Below are 25,656 nucleotides of genomic sequence, written 5' to 3'. Positions count from 1 at the left end.
GGGCAGCAGGGCAATGACGGCCCTGTGCCACGAAAGGGGCATCTCCCCGGTCGCAATACATTCCCCCAGGACCCCCGCATAGTCGCTCCCCAGGACGTCACAGATCGCCCTGAAGAACTCCACGGTCAGCCCGCCCAGCCCTGGGGTTTTGCCCCGTGACAAGCTGTCCAGGGCGCCAGTCAGCTCTTGGAGATTGGTGATTTGATCGAGCCTCCCGGCGTCCCCCGGGGCGACCTGCGGCAGGTCCTCCCACAGAATTCTGCAAACATCCTCACTGGACGGATCTGGCGAGAAGAGGTTGGAATAAAAGTCCCTAATCAGGGTCCTGACCCCCTCCGGATCCGAGACGAGGGACTGTTGTCGACCAGCAGCGTAGAAATCTGCCGACGGGCCCCACGTCCTCTTTCCAGCGAGTAGAAGAAGGGGGAGCCACGGTCCATGTCCTTCAGGAGACGGATCCGCGACCGCACGTACGCGCCGTGGGACCCGGCAAGTTACAGGTCCCGCACCGCGCCCTTCTTCTCTCTGTACACCCGCCCCAGAGCCGGGTCCTCATTGGGCTGAGCAAGACGTGACTCCAGATCGAAGAGTTCCTCAGCTAATTTGGCGATCGTGGAGTTCCGCCCTGCCGTAGACCCCTTTGTGTACCCTTGACAGAAGGCGCAGACGTGAGTCTTGCCCACGTTCCACCGTAGCCTCAAGGAGGGGAAGCCACCTCGCTTCCTTCTCCAGCCGGCCCAGAAACGGCGAAACGAGTCCAGGAACCGCTCGTCCTCCAGCAGCAGGTTGTTAAAGTGCCAGTACGCGGACCGTGTCTGAGCCCCGCCCACATCAGGTGGTGGTCCGAGCACGGCACCTGCTCCATGGAGGCCGTCGGAACGGTGGGCAAGTACGTCTTGGAAATATAAAGACGGTCGATTCTGGACGCTCTGAACGGAGGGCGCACAAAGGTGTACATCCACAATTCAGGATGGAGAGTCCGCCAGACGTCCACCAAGTCAAAGGACCTAACCAGGTCCCTCAATGTCACCACCACCGCTGAGCTGCGCTGGACTCCATGACATTCCTTGTCCTGGAGGGTGCAATTAAAATCCCCTCAGAGGACGATGCACTCGCCCACCGGGATGGTGCCAAGAAGAGTAGACACTTTTTCGTAAAAAGTCACTTCTGCGGCCCGACCAGGTGAGCGTAGACATTCACAAAGTGAAGCACCACATCAGCGTCACAGACTGTTAAGTGCAACAGACGGCCTGGCACTGGCTCCTTGACCCCCAAGATCTCCAGCTGAAAATGTGGAGCCAACAAGATAGCCACCCCGCCCGAACGTGGGGCCAGGTGACTCATGAAGACTTCTCCTTGCCACTCCAGGGTCCACTGAGCTTCGACACCCGGAATGGCGTGGGTTTCCTGCAGGAAGCACACCCCGTACTTTCCGTCCCGAAGGACAGAGAAGCACTGGAAACGGCGATGTGCGTCCTTGCTGCCATTGATGTTGGGGCTGGCTATGGTTACCTCCATGTCAGTAGTAGTGTGTATCCGTCACCAATCACCTCAGTGCACAGAGGGAGTGGAGGTTCAACGCCCCCTCCATTCCCTCAGGAGCCCCGCGAGGAAGAGAACAGCTTGGCACTGCTCCCCCTGGTCCTGATCGAAATCCCGCGTCTATGCCAGAGGCTCGAGGAGCAGCCCCAGATTTCCCCAGCTGTCCAGGGCCAGCCGCGCACAGTCCTGGTGACCGTGATGTGTTTTCAAAAATGCTCGGAGTTCTCCTGAGGAGTTGACTGGAGACTCGGTGCCGGGTGTGAGGGCGCCCTCTGCCTCGCTGCAGAGAGCGTCTAAATCCTCCTCCTCACCCGTCACCAAGCAGCCTTCCTCCTCCGAGCAGTCACCACCTGAGCCCACACATGGAGTGTGGCGGGCAACACGTGCCCACCGGCTAGCCCAGGCCCGAGTCGATCCCACCCCCAGGATCGTCCTCAGGCGGGTCGCTCGCAGGCTCCCCCCGCGACTCAGGGCCCGTGGGTGGCGGCGGCTCCGACCCCGCCACCACCATCGATGCCGGGCCCTCGGAGAGACCCGGGAAAACCCCCTGGAACAGCTCCGGTATTGAACCTGGGCTGCCTGGCATCGTTTGCACGGTTGTGGTGAGCAGGGAGCCTTCCTCGACGTCGCCTGCCCACGACCCGAATATATAGGGGCTCCGGTGGCTGCCGCTGGCTCCCAGCGATGAACAAAAGGAGATGACCGGGGAGTAAAACTCCACCGGGCGGAATGAGCCCTCGGGGGTCACATCTCCGCCCGCTCCCGGGTCTCCCTGCTCGGGGGATGACGGCAGCTCAGACGCTTGGGCGGCCTTGGAGACCGCCCTGGCTTTCTTTTTAACAGGGCTGGGCGTCAGGATGATGGGAATAAACACCGGAGACACCCAACCCCGCTCGCCCGGGGAGGGGCAGCGAGACCCACCACCTCCTCCAGCTCAGACAGGTGACGCTTGCGGGGGACAGTCCCATCTTGCTGCAGGACCTCCACCGCTGGAGGGCCCTCGGCAGCATCGCCCCCCCTCCACATCGCCCAGTTCCTGGGGCCGTGGCGAGGCCGGTGCAGCCTCCAGCTCGGGGCCAAACACAGGCTCCCCACCGCTCGGAGCCCGTGTTGTGGTCTCTCCGGGCCCCTCATGTTGTTGTGAGGCGGCGGTAACCCGAGGTGAGGCTGTGGCCTTGGACTTGATTGAAACGGGCAAGGGGTCAGTTACCGTGATGGGGCCAAGGAGTGAATGGGTCCTTTCCGACCGCCGTGCCGTCTTCTTTTTTGTCTTTTTGGGCTGCCTCTGGTCTAGCGGAGGCTCCCTCACCCCCCCGCCCCCCCCCCCCCCCCCCCCCGCCCCCGCCAACAGCCGTTATCGGGGGCCGGCTGCTGGGCAGATGAAGAGGTGGTAGAGGAGAGGGGGGCAGTGCCAGCCGCAGCCACCACGGAGGTGGTGTTGGCCGCGGCCGTTAGGGTGGGGCAGCGAGAAACAGTGGGAAGGTAGGGCGGGACGTTTGAAAGAACAACACGCTCGGCGGTGGCCTCCAACGGGTCCACCGCCACGTGTGCCCCGCCCACCGTGAGCCCCCTTTCCAGGGCCCGGTGGACCGCCTGCTCGGCCCGCAGGAAAAACACGGCCTTGCCGTACATCCGCGAGGCGGCTACGATGGCCGAGGGGCCGACAACCGCGGCCATTGCATGGGTGCACGCCTCGATGGTCATTGTGGGGTGGGCATAGCACTTCACCCCCAGTCACCGCGTTAATAGGTGGAAGGGCGTGGGGGCCGCAGAGGCAGCGGAAGGTCGAGAGGCTGCCGCCCCCGCATAAGCGCTTGGCCGCCCTGCCCCTGGCAGAGTGGAGGATGCTCCAGAGGTGCTGGCCATGCACACCCCTGGTACGACCCGGCCGTGCGTAAAACAATTAAAGGGGAAAGGAGGTAGGGACGTGACACCTTACGCACAGGTGCCACAAGGGAATGTGCTGCAGAGCAGTGGGGCAGCGTTCTTCAGCCCTGGAGGGGCCCAAGGTAATGTCCAAAAATGCCCTACTCGCGCCATAGGTGGTAATAAGGCGGACGGATGACGCTCTTCAGCCCTGCAGGGTCCCGAAACAAAGTATTATGTTGCAGCCCCAGGTGGTCCCACTCCCACCTCAGGCAGAGGGGTGGGAGGACAGAAGGCTGGCAGCAGGGTCTTCACCCCAGGAGGTGGGCACAGCACCAGGCCCCAGCTGGTCCCACTCCCACCTCAGGCAGAGGGGTGGGAGGACAGAAGGCTGGGCCTGTAGTCCCAGGTGGTCCCACTCCCACCTCAGGCAGAGGGGTGGGACGACAGGAGGCTGGACCTGCAGTCCCAAGTGGTCCCATTCCCACCTCAGACAGAGGGGTGGGAGGACAGAGGCAGGCAGCAGGGCCTTCACCCCAGGAGGAGGCCTACAGCACCAGGCCTCAGGTGGTCCCACTCCCACCACAGGCACAGGGCTGGGAGGACAGAAGGTAGGGCAGGTAAAGGATGGGGATTAGGCAGGAGACTGTGCAGCATTCACCTTCAAGTTGTTAGGTTTAGATGGAAGGTGAATTTTCAATCAGCTTTAAACAAAGGTTCTACTGGTAGGTACTTGCAGCTGCAACTTGTTAATTGGTTAATTGGATTAGGCCAGTTTTCAGAGGCTAGATTCAGAGTATAAAAGGGATCCCCTACAGTGCAGACTTTGTTTGCACTGAGTGCTGAATTTGGTGCATTTGAGTGCTATAGTGAGAGTTTGGTACTGAGGGAGTGCTGCATTTGGTGCATTTGAGTGCTATAGTGAGTTAGGTGAGGAGGGAGTAAGGTGCTCCTTTCATTTTGTTTCCTACATTTCCGCAAAGAGCGAGAAAGGAGCCAGGAGTTTACAGAGAGTGCAGCTGACTGGGAGCAGAGTCAGAGGGCGGAGGTCCAATTGGTCCACAGGGTAGCTTTATTCTGTAAGGTAAGAGGGGATGGAGGCTAGGCCAGTTGCATGCTCCTCCTGTAGGATGTGGGTGGTGAGGGATGCCACCGGTGTCCCCGTTGACTATACCTGCGGGAAGCGCACCCAGCTCCAGCTCCTCAGAGACCGTGTTAGGGAACTGGAGCTGGAGCTGGATGAACTTCGGATCATCCGGGAGGCAGAGGGGATTATAAAGAAGAGTTACAGGGAGGTAACCACACCCAAGGTACAGGACAAGAGTAGCTGGGCTACAGTCAGGGGAAAGAAAACAAGCAGGCAGACAGTGCAGGGATCCCTCATGGCCGTTCCCCTTCAAAACAAGTACACCATTTTGGATGCTGTTGGGGGGGATGACCTACCGGGGAAGGCCCTAGCGGCCAGGTCTCTGGCACTGAGTCTGGCTCTGGGGCTCAGAAGGGAAGGGGGGAGAATAGAAAAGCAATAGTAATAGGAGATTCAATGGTGAGGGGAATAGAGAGGAGATTCTGTGGTTACAAGCGAGACTCCCGGAAGGTATGTTGCCTCCCGGGTGCCAGGCCAGGGATGTCTCGGATTGTGTCTTCAGGATCCTTAAGGGGAAGGGTGAGCAGCCAGAAGTCGTGGTGCACATTGGTACCAACGACGTAGGTAGGAAAAGGGGTGTGGAGGTAATAAACGAGTTTAGGGAGTTTGGATGGAAGTTAAAAACCAGGACAGACAGAGTTGCCATCTCTGGTTTGTTGCCGGTGCCAAGTGATAGCGAGGCGAGGAATAGGGAGAGACTGCAGTTGAACACGTGGCTGCAGGAATGGTGTAGGAGTGAGGGCTTCAGGTATTTGGATAATTGGAGCACATTTTGGGGAAGGTGGGACCTGTACAAGTAGGACGGGTTGCATCTGAACCAGAGGGGCACCAATATCCTGGGAGGGAGGTTTTCTAGTACTCTTCGAGAGGTTTTAAACTAATTTGGCAATGGAATGGGAACTGGATTTGTCGTCCAGCAACTAAGGTAGCCGATGTTCAGGACGCCAAAGCCTGCAGTGAGGCAGTGGGGAAGGGAACACTGACAAAGGAGAGTACTTGCAGGCACGGAGATGGGTTGAAGTGTGTATACTTCAACCCAAGAAGCATCAGGAATAAGGTAGGTGAACTTAAGGCATGGATCGGTACTTGGGACTACGATTTGGTGGCCATCACGGAAACCTGGATAAAAGAGGGGCAGAAATGGTTGTTGGAGGTCCCTGGTTATAGATGTTTCAATAAGATTAGGGAGGGTGGTAAAAGAGGTGGGGGGTGGCATTGTTAATTAGAGATAGTATAACAGCTGCAGAAAGGCAGTTCGAGGAGTATCTGCCTACTGAGGTAGTATGGGTTGAAGTCAGAAATAGGAAAGGAGCTGTCACCTTGTTGGGAGTTTTCTATGGGCCCCCCAACAGTAGCAGAGATGTGGAGGAACAGATTGGGAAACAGATTTTGGAAAGGTGCAGAAGTCATACAGTAGTAGTCATGGGTGACTTCAACTTCCCAAACATTGAGTGGAAACTCTTTAGATCAAATAGTTTGGATGGGGTGGTGTTTGTGCAGTGTGTCCAGGAAGCTTTTCTAACACAGTATGTAGATTGTCCGACCAGAGGGGTGGCTATATTGGATTTGGTACTTGGTAATGAACCAGGGCAAGTGATAGATTTGTTAGTGGGGGAGCATTTTGGAGATAGTGACCACAATTCTGTGACTTTCACTTTAGAAATGGAGAGCGATAGGTGCGTGCAACAGGGCAAGGTTTACAATTTGGGGAAGGGTAAATACGATGTTGTCAGAGAAGAATTGAAGTGCATAAGTTGGGAACATAGGTTGTCAGGGAAGGACACAAGTGAAATGTGGAACTTGTTCGAGGAACACGTACTACGTGTCCTTGATATGTATGTCCCTGTCAGCCAGGGAAGAGATGGTCGAGTGAGGGAACCATGGTTGACAAGAGAGGTTGAATGTTTTGTTAAGAGGAAGAAGGAGACTAATGTAAGGCTGAGGAAACAAGGTTCAGACAGGGCGCTGGAGGGATACAAGATAGCCAGGAGGGATACAAGATAGCCAGGAGGGAATTGAAGAAAGGGATTAGGAGAGCTAAGAGAACAATCTTTGGCGGGTAGGATCAAGGAAAACCCCAAGGCCTTTTACACATATGTGTGACATATGACAATGACTAGAGCGAGGGTAGGTCCGATCAAGGACAGTAGTGGGAGATTGTGTATTGAGTATGAAGAGATAGGCGAGGTCTTGAACGAGTACTTTTCTTCTGTATTTACAAATGAGAGGAGCCATATTGTTGGAGAGGACAGTGTGAAACAGACTGGTAAGCTTGAGGAAATACTTGTTAGGAAGGAAGATGTGTTGGACATTTTGAAAAACTTGAGGATAGACAAGTCCCCTGGGCCTGACGGGATATATCCAAGGATTCTATGGGAAGCAAGAGATTAAATTGCAGAGCCGTTGGCAATGATCTTTTCGTCCTCACTGTCAACAGGGGTGGTACCAGAGGATTGGAGAGTGGCGAATGTCGTGCCCCTATTCAAAAAAGGGAATAGGGATAACCCTGGGAATTACAGGCCAGTTAGTCTTACTTCGGTGGTAGGCAAAGTAATGGAAAGGGTACTGAGGGATAGGATTTCTGAGCATCTGGAAAGACACTGCTTGATTAGGGATAGTCAGCACAGATTTGTGAGGGGTAGGTCTTGCCTTACAAGTCTTATTGAATTCTTTGAGGAGGTGACCAAGCATGTGGATAAAGGTAAAGCAGTGGATGTAGTGTACATGGATTTTAGTAAGGCATTTGATAAACTTCCCCATGGTAGGCTTATGCAGAAAGTAAGGAGGCATGGGATAGTGGGAAATTTGGCCAGTAGGATAACGAACTGGCTAACCGATAGAAGGCAGAATGTGGTGGTGGATGGCAAATATTCAACCTGGATCCCAGTTACCAGTGGTGTACCGCAGGGATCAGTTCTGGGTCCTCTGCTGTTTGAGATTTTCATTAATGACTTGGATGAGGGCCTTGAAGGGTGGGTCAGTAAATTTGCAGACGATACGAAGATTGGTGGAGTTGTGGATAGTGAGGAGGGCTGTTGTCGGCTGCAAAGAGACATAGCTAGGATGCAGAGCTGGGCTGAGAAGTGGCAGATGGAGTTTAACCCTGAAAAGTGTGAGGTTGTCCATTTTGGAAGGACAAATATGAATGCGGAATACAGGGTTAACGGTAGGGTTCTTGGCAATGTGGAGGAGCAGAGAGATCTTGGGGTCTATGTTCATACATCTTTGAAAGTTGCCACTCAAGTGGATAGAGCTGTGAAGAAGGCCTATGGTGTGCTTGCGTTCATTAACAGAGGGATTGAATTTAAGAGCCGTGAGGTGATGATGCAGCTGTACAAATCTTTGGTAAGGCCACATTTGGAGTACTGTATACATGACCGAGGCCATGACAGAGGGAAAGTGTAGCACAGGTACCAACAAGTTGGAGGGCAAGAGTGCACACTGGTCTGGCTGTTTAGAAGGTGAATGAGGACTTTGATGGACCAAGTTAAAGAAGAAAACTGATGGATTTGCATAACCATAAGCTTAATTAGAGCACTGGAAAGCCTCCAGGAATACTTATACACAATGTCATGAAGCATTGGGGAGGCTAGCTCCATAGGGCTTTGTGCAGAGCTTGGAGATTATCCTTTAATTAGAATATCCAATTCTTTTTTTCCGATTAAGGGGCAATTTAGCATGGCCAAACCACCTACCCTACATGTGGGGAGAATGTGCAAACTTCACACGGACAGTGACCTAGGGCCAGGATCGAATCTGGGTCCTCGGCGCCGTGAAACAGCAGTGCTAACCACTGTGCCACGGTGCCGCCCAAGATCATCCTTTTATGTATTGGAAATGATGGTCACCTCCACCATGACACCTGTGGACACCGCCATAATGCAATGTTTGATGGCTAATGACATTACAAAGACCTTCCCGCAAAGGTCAGTGTATTACAATGGAATCTCAGACCAATGATTTGCAAGTTCAGACTGCTGTCACAGTAACTCCTGATACCACTGTTCAAAGGGGCTATCGGGGCATCACAACACTCCATTAATCTGTTCTCCAATAGATCTCCAGGATTGTTGACCGACTACTCTGGCAAAATGGCAGCAATTCCATAGAACACAAAACTACTGACATCTCCAGGGTGACAGGAGTCCTACTCCGACCCCTTCCACTCAACCAGTACTTTAGCCTGTCAGCCAGCCAGCTCATACTGCTGAAGACTGATGATGTCATCTCAAATGATGTCACAAAATATTCTCTCAAAGTGTCCCTGTTCAGCTGCAAGGCTGCTGATGAGGACTCACTTAAAGTACTACAAACACACATTTCCTCCCTCTTTAGATTACACATTCCCGAACAAAGTAACACAAACAATCAATTAACAATATTCAATACATCAGCTGCGGGATTCTCCATCAGTGGGATCCTCCGCTTCGCCGACAGCGCACTCATGCCCGCAGGTTTCCCGACGGCGTGGGGGTGACCCCAATGGGAAACCCCATTGGCCGGCTATGGCTATGGACAATCCTGCTGCCAGCTAGGGCACGTGGCAGGAAAACGGGGCTGGCAAGCCAGAGAATCCTGCCCCAAACATTCCGGAGGTCATCGCTCTCTGAATGGCTGTCGGTGAACCTCCGGCATCTGTTCCTTAGTACTTGATGCAGCCTCTGGTGTCTTTGGCTTGGTGTGAATGTTGTCAGCAGTTGTTTTAGCTGGAGTTGGTGTTCTGATCTGAGGTTGACTCGGTGTTTGATTGGCACCTGAAGTGCTGTTTTCCCCAATCGGTTCGGTTAGTGTCAGGTTTTCGGGAAGGTCCAGGTGGTCTCTCGGCACAGCTGAATTTGGACTATCTGTCGTTCCTGCCTCTGGTGGATTGGCTCTTGTTGCCAAAAGTTGATCTGCGTGTCTCCTCCAGATGACATCATCTTGGGTTTGGACACTGTCGGAGACCAGTCTGGTCTGTGCCATAATGATGACAGGAATCCATTTTTCACCTGTAGTATAGCTTCCTGCCAGAGCTTCTTGTCTCTGGTGAAAAACACGATGCTTCGCTTTGTTTTTCCACTGTATGACCTGATCCTGTTGCTTTTTCTCGATGATGTCTTTTGTCTTTGGTGGTTTTAGTAAGTCGAATGCTTAACATAGATGATGTTAATCATTAGCAACGCCAGAGAAACGTGGGTTGTAGAGTGAGCAGTATACTGAGGTCTTAACTTGAAGCACCATATCCATTACCTCAGAAAGTACTAGATCACTTTGAGTGTGCTTCTTCACTCGTCCTATGATTACAGGGGTGTTATTTACCTGCTTGAAGTAGAAAATGTTTCCACACAAAGTACTTATCGACAAACTATCTGGTAAGGGTAGTTGGAAAAACCCATCTGCAGTCTATGAAGACTTGACAGATAATACTTCATAGTTTACATATGTGCTGACAACAGCAATACCCATATCTGCATTCTATTTTCTGCCAATGATGGAATCCCGGTGTGTGATCCAAATATTGTCATTAATGGATGATGGTCCGGCAATAATGTGAATTTCCTCCCTTACAGGAATTGGTTGAACCATTTTATCCCAAAAGTGATTCCTGGGGCTTCTTTCTCTATATGCACATAATTGCTTTCGGCTTTATTCAATGTTCTTGATGTAAAGGCTATCATAGACAGAGGCATAGACATAGAATTTACAGTGCAGAAGGAGCCATTCAGCCCATCGAGTCTGCCCCTGAAAAGAGCACCCTACCCAAGCTCACACCTCCACCCTATCCCCGTAACCCAGGAACCCCACCTAACCTTTTTGGACACTAAGAGCAATTTAGCGTGGCCAATCCACCGAATCTTTGGACTGTGGGAGGAAACCGGAGCACCCGGATGAAACCCGCGCAGACATGGAGAAAACGTGCAGACTCCCCACAGACAGTGACTCAAGCCAGGAATCGAACCTGGGATCCTGGAGCTGTGAAGCAACTGTGCCAACCACAGGGCTACCGTGCCACCCCACTGTGCTACCGTGCCTATCGGCTTCTCTTCACCTGTAGACACGGTGTGGGAAACCACTGCCCTAATACTGGGTGATGTGTCACATGGCAATTGCAGGGGTAGGTTCGGATAAAAATGTGTCAGGACTTTTGACTTGAGCAGCGCCTCCTTGGTTTTCACGAGTGTCTTCTCATATTGATTCTCTTTAATAAAGGCGAGTCAGAATAAAGGAGTCAGAAGAGTAAAGAAAAGAAGACTTTTATTTCTAAGAATGTATTACTTACAAGGAGCCCGGTTGACTCTCACCAAGTCCTCTCTATTGGTCGGTTCCTATCGGCAGCCCCGTAGTTAGCGGGGGAGCTCATACTCCTTGATCCACATGGGGAAAACAATCAAACCTGCCCCATGTGTCCCATGCAGGTTAGTACACCTCCCACTTCCACTTATGATTTTGGCACAGTAGATTATGCAAGGCTTTTAGAACAGTTACCGGATTGGGGACTTGTGCAGTTCCTTGGCATTGATTACATGTCCCAGATATTCGACTGAAGGTTAGAAAAATTTGCATTTGTCTTTTGGAACTCTGGATCTATATTCATCTAATCTCTGAAGTGTGGAATCTAGATTGCGGAGATGTTTTTCCTCGTTTTTTTACAGTCACCAGGGTGTCATCCATGTAAGCCATTTAAAATGTGGTCCATAACCCATTGGAATAATGCCAGGGCTGAAGTGATGCCAAATGGTAATCTTTTGTATCGAAATAACCTCTTGTGTATCACAATCATCAAGAACTATTGCAAATCCTGATCCGCCCTCATTTATAGATATGCTTGACTGAGGTCGATCTTACTGAAGTGTGGGCTTCCAGCCAACCCAGGTTATCAGTCATGGGTAAAGGGTATTGTTCTGCACAGAGAACAGGATTAATGGTTACTTTGAAATCACCACAAATCAGTACAGACCTGTCTTTTTTCATTACTGGCACAATCGGTGTAGCCCACTCACTCAACTCAACAGGTTTTAACACTCCTGTCTTGACCAGTTGGTCTAATACTGTATCTACTTTAGTTCTGATTACATAAGGCACTGACTCTCTAAGCATTCCATCTGACTCTCTTCAATATTAAGGCGATAGCCTTCATTCTTCCCAGATCACCTTTGAAAACAATAGCATGTTTCTTCAGGATCTTGGTAAGGCCTGATTTGGAATCTGTGATGAGGTTTACTTTGGCCCAATTTAACCTGGGGTGGGATTCTCTGACCCCCGCTGGGTCGGAGAATCACTGGGAGGAGGCGTGAATCCCGCCCCGCCACTCCGACGCCGGCCGCCATATTCTCCGGCAGTCAAAAAATCGCGCCGACAAATTATATGAGTCGGAACCCCCGGCGGGAGCGGAAGGTATGAGGCAATTTCTGGACCAGTTGAGGTTCCCGAGGGTGGAGGAGGGCCTGGTGGAGGGGCTGGGGGCCCTGATCGAGATAGAAGAAATTATTAAGGGGCTAGAGAACATGCAGTCGGGCAAAGCTCCGGGGCCGGATGGCTGTCCGGTGGAATTTTAAAAGAAATTTTCAGAGACATTGAGCCCACTGCTGATGAGGACCTTTAATGAGGCTAGAGAGAATGGAATCCTCCTCCCTACAATGTCGCAGGCCTCGATCTCACTCATTCTTAAACGGGAGAAGGACCCTAAACAGTGTGGGTCTTACAGGCCAATCTCGTTGCTAAATGTGGATGCCAAGCTATTGGCTAAGATCTTGGCCGCAAGGATAAAGGATTGTGTCCCGGAGGTGATAGGGGAAGACCAGACGAGATTAGTTAAGGGCAGGCAACTTAATGCTAATGTGCGGAGGGTTTTAAATATTGTTATGATGCCTTCGGAAGGGGAGGAAGCAGAGGTTGTGGCAGCAATGGATGCAGAGAAAGCTTTCGATCGGGTGGAGCGGGAGTACCTGTGGGAGGCGCTGGATAGGTTGCGGTTTGGTGAGGATTTTATCCGGTGGGTGCGATTGCTGTACCAGGCGCCTGTGGCAAGCGTGCGCACAAATCGGCTTAGGTCGGAGTATTTTAAATTGCACCGGGGGACGAGGCAAGGGTGCCCCCTCTCCCCTCTATTATTTGCTCTAGCCATTGAGCCGCTGGCCATGGAGTTGAGAGCCTAAAGGAACTGGCAGGGGCTGGTTCGGGGCGGGGTGGGGGGGGGGGGGCGGGTGGAGCATCGCGTTTAGCTCTATGTGGATGATCTCTCCCTGTATATTTCGGAACCACTGGAGGGGGTGGGGGAGGTCATGCGGATCTTGAGGGAATTTGGCAGTTTTTCGGGATACAAACTGAACGTGGGGAAGAGCGAGCTGTTTGTGATCCAGGCTAAAGGGCAGGAGAAGAGACTGAGGGAGCTGCCGCTGAGGAGGGTAGAGAAGAGCTTTCATTACCTGGGTATACAGGTGGCTCAGAAGGGGGATTCGTTGCATAAGCTCAATTTGACCCGGCTGGTGGAACAAATGGACTTTAAAAGATGGGACATGCTCCCGCTGTCACTGGCGGGGAGGGTACAGGCCGTGAAAATGACGGTCCTCCCCAGATTTCTATTTGTATTTCAGTGCCTTCCCGTCTTCATCCCTAAAGCCTTTTTCAAGCGGGTGAATAAGATCATCTCGGGATTTGTGTGGGCGAACAAGACCCCGCGGGTAAAGAGAGTGCTGCTGGAACGCAGTCGGGGGAGGGTGGGCTGGCGTTGCCGAACTTTTGCAATTACTACTGGGCAGCCAGCATAGCCATGATTAGGAAGTGGGTATTGGGGGAGGGGTCGGCATAGGAGCAGCTGGAGGCGGCGTCATGTAAAGGCACCAGTTTGAGAGCGCTGGTAATGGCACCTCTGCCATTCTCACCGGCCCGTTACTCCACAAGTCACTTGGTGGTGGCGGCACTGAAGATCTGGGGGCAGTGGAGGAGACACAAGTGGGTGGAAGGTGCGTCGGTCTGGACCCCAATATGTAATAACCACAGGTTTCTACCAGGCAGGATGGATGGCGGGTTCCACAGCTTGCAGAGGGCAGGTATCGAAAGGATGGGTGACCTGTTTATCGATGGGAGCTTTCCCAGCCTGCAGGCGCTGGAGGACAAATTTAAACTGCTGCCAGGGAACGGCTTTAGATATTTACAAGTGCGGGCCTTCCTGAGGAAACAGGTGGTGGCCTTCCCGCTTCTGCCGCCACGAGGGATACAGGATAGAGTAGTTTCCGGTACCTGGGTGGTGGAGGGGAAGGTGTCGGACATCTACCAGGAACTGCTGGAAGAGGAGGAAACCCCAGCGGAGGAGCTTAAGGGCAAATGGGAGGAGGAGTTAGGAGGAGAGTTAGAGCCGGGTCTGTGGGCGGAAGCCCTAAGTAGGGTCAATTCCTCCTCATCATGTGCTAGGCTCAGTTTAATCCAGTTTAAGGTGGCCCACCAGGCACACATGACGGTTGCGAGGATGAGTAAGTTTTTCGAGGTAGAAGACAGATGTGCGAGGTGTGAGGGAAGCCCAGCAAACCATGTCCATATGTTTTGGGCATACCTGGAGCTTGGAGGGTTCTGGCAGGGGTTTGCCAAGGCAATGCCCAAAGTGCTAAGTATGCGGATGGTGCCGAGTCCATTGGAGTGTCAGAAGATTCGGGAGTTCAGGGAGTGAAAGAGGCCGACGTTCTGGCCTTTGCCTCCCTGGTAGCCTGGAGACGGATCCTTTTAATGTGGAGGGACTCTAAACTCCCGAGGGTAGAGACTTGGGTCAATGACATGGCTGGGTTTCTCAGCCTCGAGAAAATAAAGTTTGCCTTAAGAGGATCAATGCTAGGGTTCTCCCGGAGGTGGCAGTCGTTCGTCGACTTTCTTGGAGAAATTTAAAATGTCGGCAGTAGCAGCATTCCGAAAGGGGGGGGGGAGGGTAAGTGTTATTTTATGTTATTGTGGTAATCACCACTGTTGTATATATTAGGAGATGTGTGGTAAGGCCCGGTACTACAGGTGCGGGGGTAGTCCCTGCCTGCTGGCTCCGCCCAGTAGGCGGAGTATAAATATGTGTTCTCCCTATACAGCAGCCATTTCGCCAGCTGCTGTAGGAGGCCCCACATCTTTGAGTAATAAAGCCTCAGTTGTAATCAACTCTCATCTCTGTGCAATTGATCATGCATCATTTTTATTACACTCAGATGTTCAGAAGCTGGACCTCCGCATCAAGCCGGATCGCCTGCAGCTGGGTCCGCAATCAAGCGACGCCAAAAAGGACTTTCAACACTGGCTAGCTTGTTTCGAAGCTTACATCAGGTCTGCACCAGACCCAATCCCGGAAGCTCAGAAGATCCAGATACTCTACCCGCGGCTGAGCTCCAACATCTTTCCTCTTATCCAGGATGCGCCGAACTACGGCGAAGCCATGGCTACATAAAGAGAATTACGGCCAGCAGCCGAACACGCTCTTCGCCAGACACGTACTCTCTACTCGCAGTCAACTCCCTGGTGAGTCCGTGGAAGATTTCTGGCTTGCTTTAATTACTCTGGTCAGAGACTGTGACTGTCAGGCCGTCACGGCCACGGAACATTCGAACCTCCTCATGCGGGACGCCTTCGTTATGGGGATAGGGTCAGACCTCATACGCCAGCGGCTTTTAGAGGGGGCCACGCTCGACCTCGCAGCAACAAAAAAACTGCCGCTATCGATGACAGTCGCCTCGCGCAATATTCAGGCCTACTCCCCCAGCGGCGCGGCCTCCCCCTCCTACACATCGTGGACACCGCAGACGGCCACCCCACCGGGGACCTCACCCAGCCTATACACCTGTGCCATGTGCCAGCCAGTCAACCCCGGGGACCCCTGATGTTACTTCTGAGGGCAACAGAAACACCCCAGCCAACGCTGCCCGGCCCGCACCACCCTTTGTCAGGCCTGTGGCAAGAAGGGGCACTTCGGTGTGCCAGGCCCGCTCAGTCGCCGCTATTACCCCGAACCCCCTCGCGTACGGACAATGGGCGCCGCCATCTTCATCTCCCCGGACCACGCGCGGCCAGTGTGCACCGCCATCTTCTCCCATTCAGACCACGCGCGGCCAGTGGGCACCGCCATCTTCTCCCGCTCAGACCACACGCGGCCAGTGGGCGCCGCCATCTTCCCCTTCTCGGACCAGGTGCGGCCCATGGGCGCCACCATCTTTTTCAACCCCCACCACGTGCGGCCCATGGGCGCCGCCATCTTGTCCACCCCAAGATCATCAGGCGCCGCCATCTTGTCTTCCCCACGGCACATGGGCACTACCATTGTTCCAGGACCTGTGCCCCCTGGGCACCCCATAGTTCAACACCAGCGACGATCAGCCACAACCCGCCTCGATCACGATTGACCAGTCTCGCCCACACAATCTAGCCACCGCCTCGACAAGCGTGATGATCGATGGGCACGTGACCTCTTGCCTGCTGGACTCCGGGAGCACCGAAAGCTTCATCCATCGAGATATGGTAAGGCGCTGCTCCCTTGTGGTATACCCTGTCAATCAAAGAATCTCCATGGCCTCCGGATCCCACTCCGTGGTGATCCGGGGGTACTGTATAGTCACACTCACGGTCCAGGGAGTAGAATTCAGCGGCTTCCGCCTCTACATCCTCCCCAACCTCGGCACTGTCCTGCTACTCTGCCTGGACTTCCAGTGTAACCTCCAGAGCCTAACCTTGAAATTCGGCGGGCCCGACCACCCCTTACCGTGTGCGGCCTCGCGACCCTAAAGGTCGACCCACCTTCCCTATTCGCAAACCTAACCCCGGATTGCAAACCCGTCGCCACCAGGAGCAGACTGTACAGCACCCAGGACAGGACCTTCATCAGGTCCGAGCACTAGCGGCTGCTTCGGGAAGGCATCATCGAGGCCAGCAACTTGGGAGAGCCCAAGTGGTAGTTGTGAAAACTGGGGAGAAACACAGGATGGTCGTGGACTACAGCCAGACCATCAATAGGTACACGCAGCTTGACACATACACCCTCCCACGCATATCTGATATGGTCAATCAGATTGCGCAGTACCGGGTCTTCTCAACTGTAGACCTCAAATCCGCCTACCACCAGCTCCCCATCCGTAAGGCGAACCGCCCATACACTGCCTTTGAGGCAGATGGTCACCTGTATCATTTTCTCAGGGTTACCTTCGGTCTTCCAAAGGGAGATGGACTGAATGGTCGACCAGTACGGGCTGCGAGCCACCTTCCTGTACCTAGACAATGTCACCATCTGCGGCCACGATCAGCAGGACCACAATGCCAACCGTGCCAAATTTCTCCACACCGCCACTCTCCTAAACCTCACCTATAACAAGGAGAAGTGTGTATTCAGCACAAACCGCTTAGTCATCCTCGGCTATGTGGTCCAGAACGGAGTTCTGGGGCCCGATCCCGACCGCATGCACCCCCTCATGGAGCTCCCCCTTCTCCACTGCCCCAACGCCCTCAAACGCTGCCTGGGGTTCTTTTCATACTACGCCTAGTGGACCAAACTATGCGGACAAGGCCCGCCCACTCATCCAGTCCACCTTTTTCCCACTGATGGCCGAGGCTCAACATGCCTTCAACCGTATTAGAGCCGATATCGCCAAGGCCGCGATGCACGCAATAGACGTGACACTGCCCTTTCAAGTGGAGAGCGACGCATCAGACGTCTCCCTAGCCGCCACGCTCAATCAGGCAGGCAGGCCCGTGGCATTCTTTTCATGAACCCGTCATGCTGTCATAATATACACCAGTATATCATGGTGCAGATACACACACACTGATAGACACACAGCGGGACCAATTAACACACACAACACCGCAGCCAATCACCAGTTAGAGCACACACACTATAAAGACAGGGGGCATCAGAGTTCCCGCTCATTCGAGCTGCAGCCTTCTAGTAGGACAGAGCTCACAGCCTGCAGCACAGGTCTTCACCATGTGCTGAGTGCATTGACTGGTTAGGACAAGGCATAGGTCTTTAGTTCAATCTAATATCGTGTTAACACACAGTGGAAGTATGTTCAACAATTTCTGACTTAATAAAATAGTGTTGCACTATTTTAAGTGTTGGTGGCCTGTATGTGTTCCACGGATCCAGAGCACCCAACACATCATGATACCAGGAGTTGAGGGATATTAGAGCTTCTTAGACCTACCTGCAAGTGATCTGCCTTCCACCTGCATACATCCATCCTGCAAAATGACAGCGTCCACCCGCCGCCGCCGCTCCGCATCACCGGTAACCTAGGCGCCAACTGGAAGATATTCAAACAACGCTTCCAGCTCTACCTTGAAGCCACAGACCGGGAAGCTGTCTCAGACACCAGGAAGATCGCTCTCTTCCTATCCATGGCCGGGGACCATGCCATCCACATTTTCAATTCTCTCACCTTTGCGGATGATGAAGATAAAACAAAGTTCAAGACGGTCCTCCTCAAGTTTGACACTCACTGCAGCATAGAGGTGAATGAAAGTTTCGAGCGCTATGTATTCCAACAGCGTTTGCAGGGTAAGGATGAATCTTTCCAGTCCTTTCTCACCCACCTCCGCATCCTTGCGTGGTCCTGTAGCTATGGGCCCACCTCCGACTCCATGATACGCGACCAGATCGTTTTTGGTGTTCAGTCGGACCCCCTACGCCAGCAGCTCCTCAAGGTAAAGCAGCTCACCCTAGCGACCGCCATCGAGACCTGCGTGCTACACGAACACGCCACTAGTCGGTATTCCCACATCCAAGCGGCTGAAACGGTGCGGCAAGGTCCCCACGAGGCGGACGGATCCAAGCAATCGAGCAACACCAGGGCCTCAGCCTGGATGAGGGCGGCCATTTCGCACGCTTTTCGTGGACTCCCGCGCTTTAAATTTTTTTTTTAAAAAAATGCTTATTCAGATTTTCCAACAAAATTTGAACAAACCCCCCTGTAACAAAAAGAAAAAAGAACACAAACACAACAATCGAAAATAATACAAAACTTATACATTGGGTTTCCCCCGTATATATAAACCCCCCCATATGACATTCAAAGATACCCTTGGGGAAATCTTGCCAGCTCCGAAACCCCCCATCCATCCTTCCCGGGACGAGCCGTTGGTTCTTCTGAATCGGGGACCAAACCGAGGACCCCACCTCGCCCCTGTGCCGTCTCCACTGCCCCCAGATCTTCAACGTTGCCGCCACCAACGGACTTGTGGTGTACCTTGTCGGCGAGAGCGGCAGCGGTGCCGTCACCAGCGCCCTCAGGCTCGTGCCCCTGCAGGACGCCATCTCCAACCTCTTCCACGCCGCCCCCTCTCCCTCTATTACCCACTTACGGATCATCGCCACGTTAGCTGCCCAATAATAGCCGCACAAATTCAGCAGAGCCAGCCCTCCCTGTCCCTGCTACGCTCCAGAAACACCCTCTTTACCCTCGGGGTCTTATTTTCCCACACAAAACCCATGATGCTCCTACCTACCCATTTAAAAAAGGCCTTGGTAATCATAATGGGAAGGCACTGGAACACAAAGAGAAACCTCGGGAGGACCATCATTTTAACCGAATGTACCCTGCCCGCCAGCGAGAGTGGCAGCACATCCCATCTTTTGAAATCCTCCTCCATCTGCTCCACCAACTGCGTCAAATTGAGCTTGTGCAGGGCCCCCCAACTCCCAGCCACCTGGATCCCCAAGTACCGAAAGTTCCTTTCCGCCCTCTTTAATGGTAGGTTGTCTATCCCCCTTCCCTGGTCCCCTGGATGCACCACAAAGAGCTCACCTTTCCCTACGTTGAGCTTATAGCCCGAGAAGTCCCCAAACTCCCTTAGGATCCGCATGACCTCCACCATCCCCTCCACTGGTTCTGGTTGAATACCTCATTTACTCTCACCGCACTCCTCACCGTATTCCCCCCGCTATCCTTAATTCCACCTATCTCCCTCGCTGCCTCCCTCTTACGAAGCTGGTGTGCCAGCATCCGGCTCACCTTCTCCCCATACTCGTACGTCGCCCCCTGTGCTTCTGCTTTCCCTGTGGTCAACAGGTTAAACTCCGTGCTGAGGTTCCGTCGCTCCCTGAGTAGCCCCTCCTCGGGGGCCTCTGCATATCTCCTGTCCACCCTTAAGATCTCCCCCACCAACCTCTCCCTATCCCTGCCCTATCTCTTCTCCCTGTGGGCCCTGATGGAGATTAACTCTCCCCTGGCCACCGCCTTCAACGCCTCCCGGACTACCCCCACCTGCACCTCTCCGTTGTCATTGGCCTCCAAATGTCTCTCGACGCACCCCCGCACCCTCCCGCACACCTCCTCATCCGCCAATAATCCCACATCAAGACGCCACAACGGGCGCTGATCCCTCTCCTCTCATAACTCCAGCTGCACCCAGTGCGGGGCATGGTCCGAGATGGTTATGGCCGAGTACTCCGTTCCCGCCACTTTCGGGATTAGCGCCCTACCCAAAACAAAAAAATCTATCCGGGAGTAGGCTCTATGTACATGGGAAAAGAATGAGAATTCCCTGGCCAGGGGCCTGACAAACCTCCATGGATCGACTCCCCCCATCTGGTCCATAAACCCCCTAAGCACCTTGGCTGCAGCCGGCCTCTTCCCCGTCTTGGACCTAGAGCGATCCAATGCTGGATCCAGCACCGTGTTGAAATCCCCACCCATTATCAAGCTTCCTACCTCCAGGTCCGGAATCCGACCCAGCATGCGCTTCATAAATCCGGCATCATCCCAGTTCGGGGCGTATACGTTTACCAGTACCACCCGCACCCCCTGCAACCTACCGCTCACCATCACATATCGACATCCATTATCCACTACAATATTCTTTGCCTCAAACGACACCCACTTCCCCACCAGTATTGCAACCCCTCTGTTCTTCGCCTCCAGCTCTGAATGGAATACCTGTCTTACCCATCCCTTTCTCAGCCTGATCTGATCTGCCACCTTCAAATGTGTCCTGAAGCATGACCACGTCTGCCTTCAGTCCCTTTAAGTGCGCGAACACTCAGGCCCTCTTAACCGGCCCATTCAGGCCCCTCACATTCCAAGTTATCAGCCGGATTGGGGGGCTGCTCACCCCCCCCGCCCCTTGCCGACTTGCCATCTCCTTTTCTAGGCCAGTCACGTGCCCGCGCCTCCCGCACCCTCCAGTCCCCCAGATGGACCCCCGCCCCGACCACCTTGCCTATTTCCAGTTCCCTTTTGGCCAATGCAGCAGCAACCCTATACCCCCCTCCCCCCGCTAGATCCATATCTAGCTCTTTTGCTCCCCGCATAACAATCCCGTAAGTCAGCTGTCTCCTGCTGACCCTGGCCTTCCCATCGACCCCCCAGTGTGGGAATCCCCCCTCCCCCTCCTCCCTGGCCGTCAGTGTGCGCTCCTCTCCAGTACCGCACGGACACCCGTGCTTGTGCGCACCAAACGAGGGGATTGCGACGACGAACGAAATGCGCAGGCGCGCACCACGTACGACCGCACCGCGCATGCGCAGTGGCGCAGCGAACGTACTGACGCTCTGACGTACGGCAACTGTGGCTCCGCCCATTTAAAGCGGCAATGCCCTGCCAAATCCCGACAATGCCTGAGATGTGGCAAACTTGGAGACTATGCTGCCTTATGCAGATCAGCTCAGCCTGCCAACTCGTATCGCTCCAGCCAATCTCGCAGGAATGTCCGGGCCATTCAACCCACGGTCACCGAGTCCGATGCGGACCTACTACCCAACATTGACAACGAGGACCCGAAGGCGCCTTTTCGAGTCGGTATCGTTACAAAAAACAGGATGTCCCCGAAGCAAAGAATCCAGCCTCTATCGGTATACAGCACGCTCCCGTACACCTACAAGATCTTATTAAAACAGAATGCCACGCCTGTGGTGCACGCACCTCGCAGGGTCCCAGCACCCCTTAAGGACCGCCTCAAGCAGCAGCTGCAGGACCTCCAGAACCAAGGAGCGATTTTCCAAAGTCACGGAACCAACCGACTGGGTTAGTTCCATGGTATGTGTAAAAAAGCCTTCTGGCGAATTGAGAATTTGCATTGATCCCAAGGATCTAAATCGCAATATCATGAGGGAGCATTATCCAATTCCCAAGCGCGAAGAGCTCACATGTGAGATGGCTCGCGCTGAGCTCTTTACCAAACTCGACGCCTCAAAAGGATTCTGACAAATCCAGCTTGATAAATCCAGCAGGAAACTGTGCACATTTAATACCCCCTTTGGCAGATATTGTTACAACAGGATGCTGTTTGGGATCATAACTGCTTCAGAAGTGTTCCATAGGATTATGGAACAAATGATGGACGGCATTGAAGGTGTTCGCGTATGTGTCGACGACATAATCATTTGGTCCACCACCCCGCAGGAGCATGTTAGTTGCCTCCAGCGCGTATTCGGACGTATACGTGAGCATGGCCTCCGCCTCAACAGGGCCAAATGCTCTTTTGGTCAGACGGAACTCAAGTTCCTCGGGGACCACATCTCTCAATTGGGTGTGCAGCCGAATCACAGCTATGAAAACACCAGAGGACAAGAAAGCGGTCCTCCGATTTCTGGGCATGGTCAATGTTTTAGGGAAGTTCATCCCTAACCTCGCCTCTCATACCACGGCTCTCAGGAACCTGGTCCGGAAGACGACAGACTTCCAATGACTCCCTGCCCACGAGCACGAATAGAGAGAATTCAAAACAAAACACACCACGGCCCCGGTCTTAGCTTTCTTTGATCCAGCAAAAGAGCCCTAAATTTCGACCGATGCCAGCCAATCCGGCATTGGGGCAGTGCTCCTTCAACGTGATGAGGCCTCACCATGGGCTCCCGTTGCATATGCGTCATGCGCCATGACCCCCACGGAGCAGTGCTACGCGCAGATAGAAAAGGAGTGCCTGGGCCTTCTGACCGGTGTGGTTAAGTTTCACGATTATGTCTACGGCCTTCCTCAATTCACCGTCAAGACCGACCATCGCCCGCTGGTCAATATAATACAGAAAGACTTGAACGACATGATGCCTCGCCTCCAGCGTATTCTTCTCAAGCTCCGGCGATACGACTTCCAGCTGGTATACACCCCAGGCAAAGACCTCATCATTGCTGACGCTCTCTCCAGGGCAGTCAACACTCCGTGTGACCCAGCGGGATTCGTCTGCCAGGTTGATGCCCATGTGGCATTCGTGGCCTCCAATCTACCTGCCACGGATGAACGCCTCGTCCAAATTCACCGCGAGACGGCGGCTGCCCCTTTGCTACAGCGTGTCACGTGCCACCTAACAGACGGGTGGCTCAAGGGCCAATGCCCTCAATTCTATAATGTCAGAGATGATCTGGCGGTAGTAGACGGGGTTCTTCTAAAACTGGACCGCATTGTCATCCCGCATAGCATGCGCCAACTTGTCCTGGAACAACTACACGAGGGCCACCTTGGCGTGGAAAAGAGCCGCCGACGGGCCCGAGAGGCAGTGTACTGGCCCGGCATCAATGAGGACATAGCCAACACAGTGCTCAACTGCCCCACTTGTCAGCGCTTCCAGCCGGCCCAACCACGTGATACCCTGCAGCCCCATGAGCTGGTCACGTCACCATGGACCAAGGTGGGCATCGACCTGTTCCACGCGCTGGGTAAAGACTATGTCCTGATCGTGGACTACATTTCGAATTACCCGGAGGTGATACAGTTGCACAACGTCACCTCGTCTGCAGTAATTCGTGCCTGTAAGGAAACCTTTGCTCGACACGGCATCTCGCTCACGGTTATGTCGGACAATGGCCCCTGCTTCGCCAGTCGGGAATGGTCCAACTTTGCCAGGCGGTACAATTTTGCCCATGTGACATCCAGTCCCCTGTACCCCCAATCCAACGGCAAAGCGGAGAAGGGAGTACATATAGTCAAACGGCTCCTCTGTAAGGCTGCCGTGCTGGGTCCGATTTCTACCTCGCCTTCCTGGCCTATCGCTCCGCCCCACTGTCCACTGGCCTGTGTAGCCATGTAAAATGGCTGCGTTCCGATTAATCTGGCCAAAACCCAGTTTAAAACGGCTAACCCGAAAGACTGCTGGGAAAAACAGCCAAGAAGACACAAGCAGGCAGCTGCAGACAGTTTTGCATATTCGGCTCTGGGAAGGTAACCCAGGTCGATACTCAGGGCTATCAACAGCCCATCAACCCAGGTATTCACAGTTGCATTCAGGACTGTTTGCAGCCCATCTATTCAGACATCCACAGCTAAATCGGCTATCCCCGGGAACAATTGCAACATATTAGCAATTGAATACCGGGCCAGACCTGTCGGCGCCTGCAGTGGCCGAAACAAAGACAGGTGAGCGACCACCCCCCGATCGAGGAATCGCCTCACCATTGGACACATCGACCCCAGAGATTGGGGACAGAATCCAATCACTTGGGACTCAGCGTCAAGGGCCGCCCCGGGAGGCGGGAAGCCCCTGGGCCCTATAAAAGTGAGGGGCCAAGTTCAGATCTCTCTCCTCATCGCCTGCTCGAGACCTTCGCAAGACCAGCGACCGGCAACAGTAAGTTTGCATCCAACGATCGCTATCCGGTAGAGACACCTAGCCACCGACCTGTAGCAGCCTTTTGAATCCCGCGGGCCAGATTTGATTGGACAAGCCATTCGTTTCCCTGACCTGGTGGGCTCTTCCTAAAGTTAAGTATTGGCCAGTAGTGATAGGTTTATTATATAAATAGTAGTATTAGGGTATTAAGATTGCTTGTATATAATAAATGACCGTTGTTTTAATCCTTACTAAGCGGTGTGCTGTATTATTAACCATAACCTGAACTTGAACCACGTGGCGGTATCATAAAGATACCTGGCCACTCATGAGCAAAGGTGACGTAAACAGAGCAAATAGACTAAAGCTAAAAAGAGCAACACCTGTCGCCAGCCCAGTTGCTCATGGGTCACACCCTGAGGACGACGGTGCCGTCCATTCATGTCCCAGACCTCGACCACGTTCCGGTCCTTCGCTGGATGCAGCTGTCTCGTGCACAGCACAAGGCGGCTCATGATTCCCGTGCAGCTGATCTCCCGGCTCTGGCTCCAGATGACAACGTCCGCATCCATCTTCCAGATGGTGGCTGGTCTGCGACCGCTGTTGTCCTTTGGCAGGTGGCCCCCCGCTCGTTCCTGGTTCGACTACCGGATGGCTCTATTCTGCGCCGCAATCGACGCGCCCTTCATCTCGTTCCAAGCTCGCAATGTGATCCTCCTCTGTCGCCTCGCCCTCCTGCTGACCCGCCCACGGACTATGCAGAGCTCTCTCTCACTCTGCACCCCCCTGACTCTGACACAGTCCAGTCCGCTCCTGAACCGGCGGCTCTCGACCCACCCTTGATGCAGGCAACCAGAATTTGTCGCCCATCTCAGAGACTTAATTTATGAACATTGCGGACTTATAGACTTTCTGAATTGTTTTGTTGCTTTGTTTGATCGTTTACCTGGTTTGTATATAGTGTTCATCTCGTTATTCTTGTTGCATACTGCTTCTCTGCACCAGGCACCTTCCCATGTAAATAGCTTAGTTCTCATGTACGTAGTCCTGTAAATATGTCTTCGCACCCCACACGTAGTTAGGAACATTCTCACCATACACTATTTATTGCCACACATATACATTCTTTTATAAAAGGGGGGATGTCATAATATACACCAGTATATCATGGTGCAGACACACACACACTGATGGACACACAGCGGGACCAATCAACATATACAACACTGCAGCCAATCACCAGTTAGAGCACACACACTATAAAGACAGGGGGCATCAGAGTTCCCGCTCATCCGAGCTGCAGCCTCATAGTAGCACAGAGCTCACAGCCTGCAGCACAGATCTTCACCATTTGCTGAGTGCATAGACTGGTTAGGACAAGGCATAGGTCTTTAGTTCAATCTAATATCGTGTTAACCCACAGTGAAAGTATGTTCAACAGTTTCTGACTTAATAAAATAGTGTTGCACTATTTTAAGTGTTGGTGGCCTGTATGTGTTCCACGGATCCAGAGCACCCAACTCATCACATGCCTCCGAAATTCGGCCCTCATCCGTCGAAAAAGAGGTCCAAGCCTTCGTTGAAGCTGTGCGGCATTGGACTCATTACTTGGTCGGCAGGAGATTCAC

Source organism: Scyliorhinus torazame, chromosome 13 (genome assembly GCF_047496885.1).
Source record: "Scyliorhinus torazame isolate Kashiwa2021f chromosome 13, sScyTor2.1, whole genome shotgun sequence".
Taxonomy (NCBI): Eukaryota; Metazoa; Chordata; class Chondrichthyes; order Carcharhiniformes; family Scyliorhinidae; genus Scyliorhinus; species Scyliorhinus torazame.
Note: the sequence above shows the minus strand (reverse complement) of the source record.